Raw genomic sequence first — 15,317 nt, 5'->3', positions numbered from 1 at the left:
ATAACTTGACTTCCTCTTTTCCTATTTGGATACCCCTGATTTAAAAATTAACTTTGAAAGAAGTGCTAACTTTGATGACGCTCAAAGCTTGTCTGTGTATCTGACTGCTGTGAGCCTAGATTTTAAAACTTCAGGTAGAGGATAATTAAATGAAAACGAGGGGCAAAACTAATTCCATATAAAGTTACAACACATGAATCAAGCAAAATTTGGCACGCAGATTCATATAATCAATATCCCACATTATTAATGTGGTAGAAAGTATGAATTCCAAGCAAATATCCAAATTTGTCTGGTAAGAGAAAGGTAAGGGTGATCCCCTTCATTGTGACTGCCAGAATGGATGAGGCTGCAATGACCTGCTCCAGGGCTCTTCCAATTTTACTGTTTCGATTAGAAGAAATCTGAGAACAGAAAATGAAAAAAAGCTCTGACCCTCAAGTCATTTTGGTCAATTTTTGCTAGTGTCTAGATCTTGTAAATATATTTTGGATTAGGAAATAGTAATACATATGAAATTTATATTGGATATAAAGCTAATGGCCCTTACACACTAATTTTGCTGAAGACACCAACTGATTCCCTCCTGCAGAGGAAGAATTGTTAAACTAAAATGGTTTCAACCAGATCAAATATAGTAGGCAGAATTTATCTGTAGTTTTAAATAGATTCTTCATTTGATTAAAGAATCTCTGTCTCACCCAAAGATTTCTCCTGAAATTTGAGTTTTCTAAGTAAATTAGTATAGCCTATGGATAAGGGCAGTTAGAAAAACTTCTCCTTACATCTGATCAATATTCAGAGATGACTATTCTGCATCAGAAAAGATGCTTTTGGCATTTTTCTCTCTTCCTGATGAAATCTTTGCAGGAGTGCTCCGAAGAAATAAATAAAGAAGTCTGGTGTTTCAGCCAGTTCCTCTCAGAGATTCACACAGCCAATGAGTCCAGGCAGTGACAAATGACACTTTATGTGCAACATCTCTCTCCCTCTCATCTTCTTGCAACTGAACACTATTACATTCCTTGCAGAGGAAACATACTGCACATTTCATAGCTGTCATCCTGGCATACAAGGCAGGAGAGGGAAATTCCTTTTTTGATCTGCCCAGGCATTGTATTATTTATGTACCAATAACCATGAGAAAGCATTAAGGACATTTGGATATACAATGTGGGAAGTTGTTTTGGAAAGCATGACTTTTCAAAGGAAAGACACAGAGGAGAGGCAGGAGCAAAAGATCAGTGCTTTCAAGAGCAACCGGAAGCTCCCTGCCTTGATATTCCTAATCTTCTTTCTGGCATCTTATGCTTACCAACTGCCTCATATTGGATGCATGCGGTTCTGCCCATCTGTCCAACAGTCACTCTAAATGGTATGATTTACTAAGAAAATATTTAATGGAAAATGAATAATGTACAATTATAGGCAGTTTTTAAATCTTCAAGATTTATCTCATGAGTGAAATGGCTGCTTTGTTCTTAATTTCATGCATCCATGTAGAATAGAGTTATGACAAGGATATGAGATAGCAAGAGCTTTTGTGATAAATATAAAACATGCAGTTAAATTCATTGAGAACCCTCATATTCTATTCATATTATAATATGGTAAATTACTAATGTACAGTGAAATCACATAGAATCCTATAGTAGAGGATGCTTTCTTTCATTACTGTCTTACACATTTCTGAAGGTTGTCTTTTTACGATTAGGGTCAGGAATCCTCAGCCATCAGTGTTTTGTTATTGTTGTTGTTTTAAAGACAATGTCATTTTTCTTTGCTTTCAGAAGAAAACGGTCCACATTTAACTAGTGACTCATTTTTCCATATTATTTATTTAGTATTGAAAATGTGATCGGCAGGTATGGAGAAGAGGGAGAAAGGCAGTGTAGATGGAGTACAAGAAGAACAGGAATAGGAAATACCTCATGAGGTCAGATAATGCAGAGGTTTTAAATCACAGTAAAGATTTGGAATTTCATTCTATGTATAAGGAGTCATTGGATGGTTGAGAATAGAGGGGAGATGTGACCTGGTTTATCATTTAAAAGAATTACTCTGGTCAGGAACAGACTAGCTGGAATGCACAAGTGGAAGCGGTAGGATCAGTGTAGAGGCTGGGGAAGGAGTCCAGGTGAGAAATAATGAAGGTCTGGCCTAGACGGATAATAGTGGAGAAGGGAGAAGTGGTAAGATTAGGGATGTGTTTTGAAGTAGAGTATAGATAAAATGATTAGCTAAAGGATTGAATGAAGGATATAAAAGGAAAAGAATCAAAGATCTGTATGGCATGTCTGCAAATACTACAAGATCAAAGTAAGGTGAAATTACTATGCCTTTCAGAAATTAGGGGAAGCTTTTTGGAGTTCTGGAGGTTTGCAGTGGACTTTTTAGCATGTATAAAATTCAGCCAGGAGACATAAAAGCTTTCTCAGAGGAAAGGCAGAGTTAAAATTTGCATATCATATTAGGTAATTGGGAGATATTTTGAAAATACTTGTCTATTTAGAGTAAAGAGTTTTCTGAATACCAGATTGAGGGAGGTATGATTGAAAAGAAGGAAAGGTCAGGTAAAACAGGGCCTTGAGTAGCAGAAGTAGGACTTAGGCCTTGATTCTATAGGTGGTAAAAAGTCACTGGCTAATTTTTTAGAACCAAATTTGGCTAGAAACTTCCAGATTTCGAGTATACCATAGTGAAAGAAGCACTGTCAAAAACCATTTCATAGATTTTAAACATAGAGATCAATGAAGATTCATTTATAAAATGAGTGAACTCTGAGAAGACCAAGCAGATTTCTAAAAAAAAACTACCATAAATTTTATTACACACACACACACACACACACACACATACACACACACACCACCCCACACCCCACATACACACTCAGATATATATCAAAAAAGTATCAAAAAAGTCAAGGTTTCGGAGTTTCTTTTTATAAAGGTGACAATAAGTTTCTAATAAGGAAGAGAACTGTGAAAAGAAAAGAAGAAATTTTATTCTCCCAATAAATAATAAAAACATAAATATCTGCTAGCTATAAGAAATACACATTTTTTCTCAAATAGTTTCCAATTTTTTTATCACATGAAGTATAGGCATTTGGACAGTTTTTCCCCTAAAGTTGTTGTTTTTTTCATACATAGTGAACTCTATTTTTTTAACCTGAAAAGCTAATATCTATCTGCAGTTGAATTATACTTCTAAGTAAAAAAATGTATGGTTCAACCCTTGTTACATTTTAATAAACTGTTAGAATCCAAAATATAACTTATTTTAAAACATGAACCTATAGATTTGGAAAGACCAAACATGCTAGTTACTATTAACAAAAAGGAATAGTTACTAATAAGATGAGAGGATTATAAGGGAAGCACTAAAGAATAAAAATAACCCAGTTTGCATATGAGGTTTCTGTTCATACATAGAACAAATCCATACACTGTGGATGGGTTATCTAACTATAGTAGAAATAAACGGATAGTCAAAAGTCTATCCAAAAGTGTTATTTTACAACTTTCTATGTATTATTAGACAGATTACCAAAAATATTATAAGGTTGTTTGTAAGCTTAGGAGTTTTTATATGCTGTGGATAAAGTATACTAAATGAGAGAGGAAAAATTTTAACGATACACACACAAAAAGGATGACAGCTACTATGGTCAAAATTTATGTGTTAAAACTTAATCACCAACGTGATACCATTAAGAGGCGAAGGTTTCAAGAGGTAATTAAGTCATGAGGGTAGAGCTCTAATGAATGGAATTTAGTGACTTATGAGAGGGCTCAAAGGGGTGAGTTTGCTCTTTCTGTCTTTATTGCCATGTGAGGACATAGTATGCAGTCCCTTCAGAGGCTGCAGTAATGAGGTACCATCTTGGAAGTGGAGAACTGGCCCTCACTAGACACTGAGCCTACCTACATATTGATCTTGGACTTCCTAGCCTCCAGAACTGTGAGAACTAAATTTCTGTTGTTTAAAAATTACCCAGCTTCATTATCTTGTTATAGCAGCACAAATAGGCTAAGATAACACCTTTATCAGAACCCAAAAGATTTATAATAAGAATCTGTAAAGTCAAATAATGAGTAAAGTCTCAAATGATTGGATCCACTTGTTCAAAGTGAAAGCTCAAATTCATGATTCAATTCACCTGGGCAGTGCAACCCATTACTCATGGAAATTTTTTATTAAGATATATTTTGAAGAGACAATTGCCAAAATGCTATTTTAAACTGGTTTGATAATTGAGATAAAGAGGAACAAATGAATTATATTATAACCAGAATTTCTTACAAATAAGACTATAGATGTTTTGATACTTCACTCAGTAAAAACTCACTTCAAACTTGAAGGAAAGAGTATAAAGGAACTTAAAGAAGCAGTCTTTAAGCAAGGTCTGTAATATTAATAGACAAGCATGATTCAACATAATTGACAGCTATATGTCAATGTCTAGAGCACTAATGATCAGTCTTATACATCACTATATTTCTGATGATACTTGCCACAGTTATTTTATATACAGCGTGCATCAACAAATGTGGATCAGATGGATGGACAGATAAATGAATAAATGAATGAGTAAATAGTAAATACTTTAACTATAACTGTATTTTAAAGTGCCTGTGAAGTTAAGATGACTTTTTGAATCAGCTGAATGAGTGTAAGCAGGAACTGGGAACCTAAGAAGGAAAACTAGCATAAGTTCTTATTGTAGCTAAAGCAGCATATTGTTTAGTCACATAAATTTTAAATACTGTTGAATATTATAAAAAAACATTTATTATGCAAAGTCAAATAATGAGTAGGGCCTCAAATGATTGGATACACTTGCCCCAAATGAAAAAGCAAATATATTATTCAATTCACTTGGGAAGTGCAACCCGTTACTCCTGGAAACTTTTTATTAAGCTACATCTTGAAGCAGACAATATACAAGTAAGAAAAGGAGACAGTAAAATGGCTGTGATTAAGGACCTGGAAACAGTCACTCCATGGTAGCATTTTCTCAAGGACACTGAGAGAGAGGCCTTTCTGTGGTTCCTGGATTCCATGGGGGAGCCTCCTGGCATTTAAAAAGTAAAGCCCAGGGCTTGTAAACATTCTACGGTGAATGAGAATTCCCCATAGCAAAGAATTATCCTGGTCCAAACTGCAGGGCCAGGATGAATGGACTGAGAAAATGGACTGCCTGATGTTTTTACTTCATCTTTATACATACCTATACCACATACAGATTTTTTTTTTTTTTTGAGTTGGAGTCTCACTCTGTCACCCAGACTGGAGTGCAGTGGCCCCTCCCGGCCACTGAAACCTCGACCGATGGGCTCCGGTGATCCTTCCACCTCAGCCTTCCAAGTAGCTGGAACTACAGGTGTATGCTACCACATCTGGCTAATTTTTTGGTTTATTGTAGAGATGAGGTCTCACCAAGTTGCCCAGGCGGGTCTCGAACCCACGGGCTCAGGCAATCCACTTACCTTGGCCTTCCAAAGTGCTGGGATTACAGGCTGAGCCACCGAGCCTGGTCAGATTTATTTTTATTTTTATTTATTTATTTATTTTTGAGTTGGAGTCTCACTCTATCGCCCAGACTGGAGTGCAGTGGCCGCTCCCGGCCACCACAGCCTCGACCTGCTGTGCTCCAGCGATCCTTCCACCTCAGCCTTCCAAGTAGCCAGAATTACAGGCATGCACTACCACACCCGGCTGATTTTTTTATTTATTGTAGAGATGAGGTCTTGCTGCCCAGGTGGGTCTCGAACCCGTGGGCTCAGGCAATCCACTCACCTCAGCCTCCCAAAGGCGTGGGATTACAGGCTGAGCCACTGAGCCCGGCTAGATTTATTTTTAAATCAAAATATTACTCCATACAAATTGTTTATATTGCTTTGTAATCTGTTCTTTCCACTTAATTTAGCAAGAGCGTCCTTCCACACCATTAATTATTCTTCTACACCAACATTTTAATGGCTGTTCAGCATACCAATGTATGGATCAATCATAATACATTTAACGAAGTCTCTATTGTCAAATGTCTAGCTTTTTTTTTCAATTTTGTACTATAACTAATGCTGTGATAAACATCTTTACATTTAAATTTATGATTAAGTTCTTATACATAAAATTGTTGAATCAGAGCATGCATAATTTCCATGCTTTTAATATTGACTTCCAACATGTCTTCAAAAATAATGTGTGTCAATTTATTCTCCAAGCATATTGTTGACGATTGACAGACATCTATAAATCACAGTTGCTGACAGACATCTATAAATCACAGTTGTGAAACACCAACTGAGGCACTATGTCCCTAGGAATTGGTTAGTCTGTTTCCCAGCCTACATCTCAGTAGAAGGTGTAAAGATTACTGTGGAATTAGTCTGCTGGTAAAAACCACGTAACTCAATTCCAAAACCAAGTGCCAAATCCTTTCATTATTTTTCCATCAGTAAACAATAAAAAGAAAGAAGTTCTCAAGGAAAGTAATATAAAAGAAAGTATTAGTGAAACATTAGAGTTTTTCTCCCTGATCCTTCTTTGGTGGAGCCAAGTGGTGGCCTGTGAGGTTTGGTGTTGTCTGAAAGCAGAAACGACCTGTGTCTTGTTCCCTGGTGGGATGCTGCCTGAGGAGCAATAGCAGCAGGTCTCCCCTAGCACCCACAGTGTAAGAAAATGACCATGGAGACACAGGAGGCTGACAACCAAGTGGGAGAATATAAGCTCACCTTTTTCTCCCATTTTCCCACATGCTGGTTTCTGAGAGTGAGGTGAGTGTGGCAGGAATCCCAAGGTTTCCCATGGGCTCATATCAGGCCTTGGAAGCAAGTCAGGACATTGGCCGGCTGGGTGAAATATGGAGGATAGAGTCAATGAGTGACAGGAGAGCATGGTTCTCCTTCCAGACTCCTGAGGTTAGGAGAGAATAAGTCAGCATGTTTAGACCATATGATATACTATATTGGAGAGTCACCCCAAAACATGAATGGCTTTGTAGTAAGAGTGTGGGATGGAAATCAGACCCTCAAGAGCAAGGATATTCCTGTTCCTATCTCTCCTCCTTTCCACCTTTGCAGATAAGCCAGCCCTCTTATAGATGAATTTGGAGAGAGGGAACTTGAACTCAGCTTGGGGTTGTTCCTCCTCTAGAACTGTTTCCATTCTATGAGGTTCTGGCAAGGGAAAGTGGCTTGAGGAGAAACTCTGCCCTCCTTCCCTTTAATGAACTGTCTTACCTTTGAGTGTGAGAAAAAGGCACCAAAAAGATTCATTAGTCAACTTTCACAGCTGCAATCTATTTAGAACTGCTTCCATCTAGGTCAGCAAAGATCTTTGTCAGCATTTGGTACAAAAGTATCATATGAATGAAGAGGATCATTTCTTTGGCCTTGTCCTAAGGAATCTTACAGAAAATGGCTATAAAAGAATAGATTCTGATACGAGATGCTGAGTACGGATAATCTCTCTAAATGTCTCTCATCTGGAACCTAAAATCAGCCATCATTGAGAAAATGAGGAAAAGTGATGGGGGACAGTTACAACTAGCCTGGGGCATCCCAAATCTGTGTTCCATTAAACACCCAAAACTATTCTCCATGGGTATGGCATCAAAAGAGGCATTAGGAAAGATGGTAACTACATCCCTAGCATACAATATTAAGGACTCTGAGATTTTCTCCAGTTTATTTTATTTTATTTTTTTTATTTTTATTTATTTATTTTTTATCAATATTTTTTATTATGGTTTTGTGGGGTACAGTTAAGGGTTAGGTGTACAATTACGTTTCATTCAGGCACCCTGTTGATAAGAGGTGTTTCCCCATCCCCAGACAGATATTTGCTACTGTTAATCCCATCCCCTCCCCCCCATAGTTTCCCAGTACCGTCAGTCATTTTCTTATAGTATTACATTGGATGTTCAAGGTCCATTATATGAGTGAGAATATGTGATACTCGGATCTTTGTTTCTGTGAGAGGTCACTCAGTATTATAGACTCTAGTTCCATCCAGGTTGCTGCGAAATTCATGATTAAGGAGAAACATTTTATATTTGTTTACTCAGTGTTTCCAAAATCATTTGTGCAGAGAACTTATTCCAATTATACCATGTGCATAGTATTCAATGGAACATGTCTCTGGGGAAATTGAAGAAAAATAATAATTGTATGAGTTCATTTATTTAACTAAATAAAGTGGCATGTTCAGTGAAGTTTTTTCCCTCCTTGTGTTAAACAATTTTACTTACTTAATTTCATCAAATTACAGACAAATATGGACTATACTTTATATCTATAACATACCTCTTAGAGAAAATGTAAGTGCTTCTTTAGCAAAATGTTATAACTGTATAATGCATTATAGATTATTTTTTATCTTTTGTCTACATTATCTTATTTCATTTACACTCCAACCCTGGGCAGTTGGCTGGCTAGTTACAGATGAGTAGCTTTGTTTTAGAGAGGTTAAATGAGTTGTCAAGAGTCTGGCGATGCATAATTGAGTAAATTGAATAATAGCTTAAAATTCAAGCCATTAAGCACAGACCCAAAGCATTTTGAATCATTTAATCCAAAATTTTTGTTTCACAGATGAGAAAACTCATGCTCAGGGATGAGATGACATCATCCAGTGGTATGAGAGACAAACTTCAAGCCCATGCTCTTATCAGCAAGCCATGCTTTTCCTATGCATGAACAAATCAAATGATGCACATAAACCAGAAGCCCGTTATGCACAGAAGGGCCAGTTGGTCATCATAGTGGATCAAACAACAGATACAAGCCATTGTTAGTCAGAACATTTGAAAACTGCCTTTGTTTCAAACTCATAAATGTTAGTTTTCTTTTGCAGGAATATCGTGGAAGAAGGATTGCTACTATAAGCAGTTATTCATATTTAGTGGAGATTCTCTTTTAAAGATACTTGCTTTTCACATATCTTGATACTAGAAATTAAGGATGAAGTATTTTTAATTTCATTTTATACTCTGCATGAGTACAACTATATTCATCCTAAAGCTTAATGACATGAGTCAGAAATACGTGCCTTCTCTAAGTCCCTTAATGATAGCAAATACTACACAATCAATCTGCTGAGCAAATATTGAAGGCTCAAGGCAAAGCTGTAGGTACACTCTCAGAAAATCTGTGTGGCATGAAATAGTATAACATACAATGAAAGGACGATTTTCCACTTTTGTGAGGGTTCCCAATAATCAAATAGGAAAATGTGTATATACATGTGAACTAGAGATGACTTGCTATTATAAGCTATCAGACTTTCAGCATTCTCTTGTAAGCATAGACAGTTAAAATCTATTTTGATTTCTTAAATTAAAAGTTCATATTATTCTCCACAATCTGTAATGCTATAACTGAATTCATTAATATGAACTGAATTCCAAATAGATTCATCACACTGTTGGTGTGAAGAACACCAAAGAAAAGTAAGACAGTTCTCGTCTACAAGCAAGAAGATAAAATATGTATTCCTTATTTTTTCCATTTTTTATTTATTAATTCAATAACATTTATTTATTCAACAAACAGATCCTACTCAGTTTTCTTTGTACTAATATACACTATAGCCTTACTAAGAATTAGATACTACTTGGGGAATTTTCATAAATATCTGGTGAGTGATTCCAGATTCACTTGGTAGAGAGTGATATTTGAATTGCAACTTAAAAATTCAAATGTTAGCCGGGCTCGGTGGCTCAACCTGTAATCTCGCGCCTTTGGGAGGCTGAGGTGAGTGGATTGCCTGAGTCTGTGGGTTCGAGACCCGCCTGGGCAACTTGGTGAGACCTCATTTCTACAATAAATCAAAAAATTAGCCGGGCGTAGTAGCGCGCACCTGTAGTTCCAGCTACTTGGAAGGCTGAGGTGGAAGGATCGCTGGAGCCCAGCAGGTCGAGGCTGCAGTGGCCGGGAGCGGCCACTGCACTCCAGTCTGGGCGACAGAGTGAGACTCTAACTCAAAAAAAAAAAAAAAATTCAAATGTTGGTAAAAGTTTTAATAAAGTTCCTTATTAAAAAATTACTTCATATTTTAATTGACGAACTATTCATTTTTCCCTTGTAGAACAATTAGTTTGAAGAGATATATTATTGAATTCTTATTCCCATAATTATATATTTGCATGCAAAACACATCTGGCATCTAATTTACCTTATTTCTGTTTCTTTGAATACCAAGTAAACATATTTCTTTCTAATTTTTTTGTAGTTTGCAGACCACAGAATCGTTTATGGTATTTTTCTCTTGATCAAGCAAATAACATCATCAATCCTTCCTGAGAACTAAAAAACTGAAAGTCTATACTTGAAGAGGCAAAAAAAAAAAAAATTATTTAATTGTTAAGGGCAAACAAATTGATTATCATTGAAGTTTGAGGCAAGACTATATTGTATGTTGTAATATATAAACACATCTTATTGCCTTTATGCCAGTCACCTAAACACATAAAAATGCAATTTTTCTAGGTTTATCATTAAATGACAATGTGGAAATATGGCTCAGATGGTAATAGAGGTAAAAAAAAATCCCTTAAGTTATGTAAGATGAGTAAGTCTAGAGATCTAATGTACAACGTGAGGATTAGAGTCAATAATATTGTGTCGTATGCTGATAATTTGCCAAGAGAATAGATTTTAGGTGCTCTTACCATAAAATAAAGAGATAGCTATATTTGCTACGCTGTAGGAGTCACTTTATTATGAATGTGTCTATTAAGATACGTATATTAGAACATCTTGTTGTACATACTAAATATATATCATAAAAATGTTAAATTCATCTAAGTTTGAAATGATCCTACATGGAATAGTGTCTGATTAATGAAACACTATCAACAATATCATGCCATCTATGTAAAAGAAGAGTCATTAGCAATACATGTTAGCACATGAACAAGGTGGATGGGTTCACCAAAGCATACTCATTATTCTCACATTGCATTCAGTAGAATTTTAATCTTTGCTAGGCAGTCATAAAGGAAAAAGACAACTTAACAAATACGATTTAAACCTGTTTGTTGGTGTGCCTTGAAGCAGTTCCATCACACTCACCCTATAACACCTTTCTTTGACAAACAAAACTATTATCAAAATCCTTTCTTTGAAGACTGAAATTGGATTTGTGGTCATGTATAAATTGTGGAGTTGTAATCCTTACAGATTATTAACCCCTGATCCTCAGGTTCAGGTAGAAGCATGTTTTATGTCTCTATATCTAAAGAGCTAAAATATTGTGGCTATTAGCTCTATGTGCATGAGGTAAATTCAGTCTACTTACAAAAACACAATTTAAAGTATATTTATTGAGTACAATATTTATTGAGAGGATAGGTCTTATTTTTTTTAACAAAAACCTCTTTTTTTCTCTGATGGATATATAATTGTTACAAATATATGTCCTGAAATACCAGAAGTGTTTCTTTTTTCCAAGTAAATACATCAGTCTCCCTGCCTGGACTGCATATTTCTTGAAGGTAAGAGTCATCCACGTGTTACTCAGCTTTGTAATCTCTGTAGTGCACAGTTGAGTGCCCAACACATATAAAGTACTCAGTAAATGAATTTTAAGGAAATCATAATAATAAGTCTATTTTCCTCTCAACTTTATATATAATTATAGGATACTTGCCGTTTAGAATCTTACAGGATTAAGGGTCATTAGGACTCATGATTAATCCATCTCAAACCCAGTGAAATATTGTTAGATACAAAGAAAGGCCATAATAGATGCGTTTCTAAGTGGAGACAGTTTATGTACCATTAGTGGACGCTCATATGAGTATTTTTATATACAATTGATTTTTATATACCACATTGCAAAATGTTACTGTTATATAGATTTTGAAACAAACAAATCTTAGGGTTGTTTTCTTTAATTATCACATTATGTTTTAATCTAACATTATAATACTGTTACTGGTATATGCCACTATCACCACACATACAAATCAGGCAATTAACTGTGCCACAAAGCTTTTAGTTTAGGCTCCAATATTCCTAACAGTCACAACTGTTATCTTCTGAGGTCAAGCACAAAGACAAGAATCCAACTTCTAGTTATCTGAGACAATGTATTATATAAATCATTATCAAGCACTTAAGGGAAAAGTTTACTCTAAATTAAAATGTTTCATTACTCCTGACATCTCTTATTACTGTCTTCTTATAAATGATATTAAGATTGTGCCTATGGTCTGTGCTTCTTCAAAGAAATCTGAAAGGTCGCCTGTAGCCTGTGGCTTGTTTGTGAAATCAGTACTAAATGATTCAGCTGATGGCAGCATACATCATCTGATTAATCATTTAATCAGAGGGTCCATAACACTCAAGTGTTTAAAAATAAATTTACACGAAGCAAAACATGACAGCCCTAGTAAGTCAAAGGAAATAAGTGGAAGAATGCTTAAATGTTATAGATCATGATGTCAAGTCTGACATTTTTCATTTTGCCTTTAAAAAAAATTCGTCTAGCACACAATTGGTTAGCTATTCTCCTATGAATTAAGTCAGGATCACACACTTTTCTCTATTTGAGATCAAGATCTTTCAAAAAACTGTTTGTGACCTAGTAATTTAATTTTTCTCAAATGCCACTGCATAGAAACTTTTTTCTAATTTTGGAGAAAGAAAAAAACACCAACGAACCTGGAAATTTCAAGTATCAGAGGCAGTAGATATTTCATGCAAGCTTATGTCTTGTATGAAAACTATTAATTACATGTATATAAGTCGGTGCCTGAATTGGATATGATAATAACGCTGACTGTTGCACTGTCAGACAGTGGCTTCACAGTTTATCTAGGACTTTCACCCTCTAAAAATCCAGAAAATTACAAAATATGAGAACTTCAGAATCCAACACTTCTAGAGCATCCCATACAGCATTAAAGAGACATGGATTTGTTCAGCAAGCATTTATTTGAGCAGTAGCCACATGTAAAGCACTGTTGAGGAACTGGGATAGTTTTAGTGACTTGTTCAACCCTATACATGCAGCAGCACTACAGAGTAACTCTGACTCAAGCTCCTTTTTTTGTATGATATTCTTGGTACAAGCAGATCTTTTTTCCTCAATAGAAGTGGAAAAATTTTTATCTTGAACTCAAAATTTCTGCCAGTGCTGTTTTAACCTGCTTCTACAGTGCCAGTTGAATGAGCTTCAGTAAATGAACTGCATGACTGATAATTTCATGTGCACAGACAAATAAAAATATAGATAAAGGCATCAATTGTTCTGACACATTAAGTAGAGAAGGTAATGTTTAATAAAATTTATTTTTAAAACTCAAGATAACTTCTTTGTCCTTTAAGGTCTTAGAAATAGGAATTATTGCTAAGGTTGGCTTCAGTCATATGATCACATTACAAAAATAATTAGCTATCTCCTTTGATTTCCTCTTGATCCATTGTTTCTTTAAGATTGTGTTAATTTCCTCATATTTGTGAATTCTCCAATTTCCTCCTGTTACTAATTTCTAGTTTTATAGCATTGTGATCAGAAAAAAATGCTTGATATTATTTCACTCTTCTCAAATTTGTTAAGACTTGTTTTGTGACCTAATGTATGGTTTACCCTGGCCAATGTTCTATGTGTGCTTGAAAAGAATGTGTTTTCGCCTACCATGGAATAGAATGTTCCCTACAAGTCTATTAGATTCATTTGGTTTATGATGCTATTCAAGTCATTTTTTTTTGTCTAGGTGAACTACCCAATGTTGAAAATAGAGTATTGAAGTCTTCTACTACTATTTAGTGCTTTCTATTTATCTCTTCAGTTCTATTAACATTTGTTTTATGCCTATTTGCTCTGATGTTGAGTACACACATTTTTACAAGTTGTATCAATTTGTTGAATTGACCACTTTCTCATTATATAATGACCTTTCTTGTGTCAAGTAAAAGTTTTTTACTTAAATTCTATTTTCCCATTCCTGCTCTGTTTTGGTTGCCATTTGCCATTTGCATAGACCATCTTTTTTTATTCCTTTACTTTTGGCCACTGTGTGTCTTTAAAGCTGAGTCTCTTGTAGGCAGCATATAGTTGGATCTTGCTTTTTGTTATTCATTTAGCTACTCTATGTCTTTTGATTGAATAATTTAATAAATTTACATATAAAGTAATTATTAGTAAAGACTATTTCCATCATGATTATCTCAATGGTTTCAGAAAAAGCATTTGACAAAATCTAACATCCTACATGATAAAAACTCTCTACAAGTTAGGTATAGAAGACCATATATTACAAGCCCACAGCTAACATCATACCCAAGATAAAAAACTTTCAGCCTTTCCTCTAAAGATCAAGAACAAGAAGATAAGAATGCGCACACTTGCCACTTCTATTCATATAGTACTGGGAGTCCTTGCAAGAGAAACTAGGCAAGAAAAATTTTTAAAAGGCATCTAATTGCAAAGCAAGAAGTAAAACTGTTTCTGTTAGCAGACGACATTTCTTTTATATAGGAAAAGCAAAGGACCCCACCAAAAAAAACAAACAAAAAACTGTTGTAACTAATAAATAGCTTCAGTAAAGTTTGAGGGTACAAAATAAACACAAAAATTAGTAGCAATTTTATACACTAAAAATGAACTATTTGAAAAAGAAATCAACAATCTCATTTGCAATAACATCAAAAAATACTTAGAAATAAATTTAAAGAAGGAGGTGAAAGATCTGAAAAAAACATTGATGAAAGAAGTTGAAGAGCATACAAATAAATGTAAAGATATCCTAAGTACATGAGTAAGAAGAATCAGCATTATCATAACATCCACAGTACTCAAAGCAATCTACAAATTCAATGCAGTTCCTATTGTCAATGACATTTTTTTTGCAAACACAGAAAAAACAATCCTAAAATCTATCTAGGCTCTTGAAGAGCCAAAGGTATCTTGAGTTAAAAGTAGTAACAAAGCTATTACTATAGCTTTGATTACAAAAGTGATTACTATAGCTTTGAATACAAAACAATTACTACAGCTTTGATTACAAAGTGTTTACTACAGCATTGATTACAAAGTGGTGTAGCTTTGACTACAAAGTTTCAACTATAGGTGGAGGCATCACACTACTTAATTGTAAAATATACTACAAAAATAGCATGATATTGATATAAAAATATATAGATCCAAGAAATGGAATAGGGAACCAAAAATAAACCTATGCATTTATAGTCAATTGGTTTTTTACAAAGATGCCAAGAATGCACAATGAGAAAAGGATATTTATTTTCAATAAATGCTGTTGGGAAAACTGGATATTCACATGTATAAGAATAAAACTG

The sequence above is a fragment of the Carlito syrichta genome, unplaced genomic scaffold, assembly GCF_000164805.1.
Source record: "Carlito syrichta isolate Samal-C Ts95f unplaced genomic scaffold, Tarsius_syrichta-2.0.1 Scaffold314358, whole genome shotgun sequence".
Classification (NCBI taxonomy): domain Eukaryota; kingdom Metazoa; phylum Chordata; class Mammalia; order Primates; family Tarsiidae; genus Carlito; species Carlito syrichta.
This window is presented reverse-complemented; position numbering follows the sequence as displayed.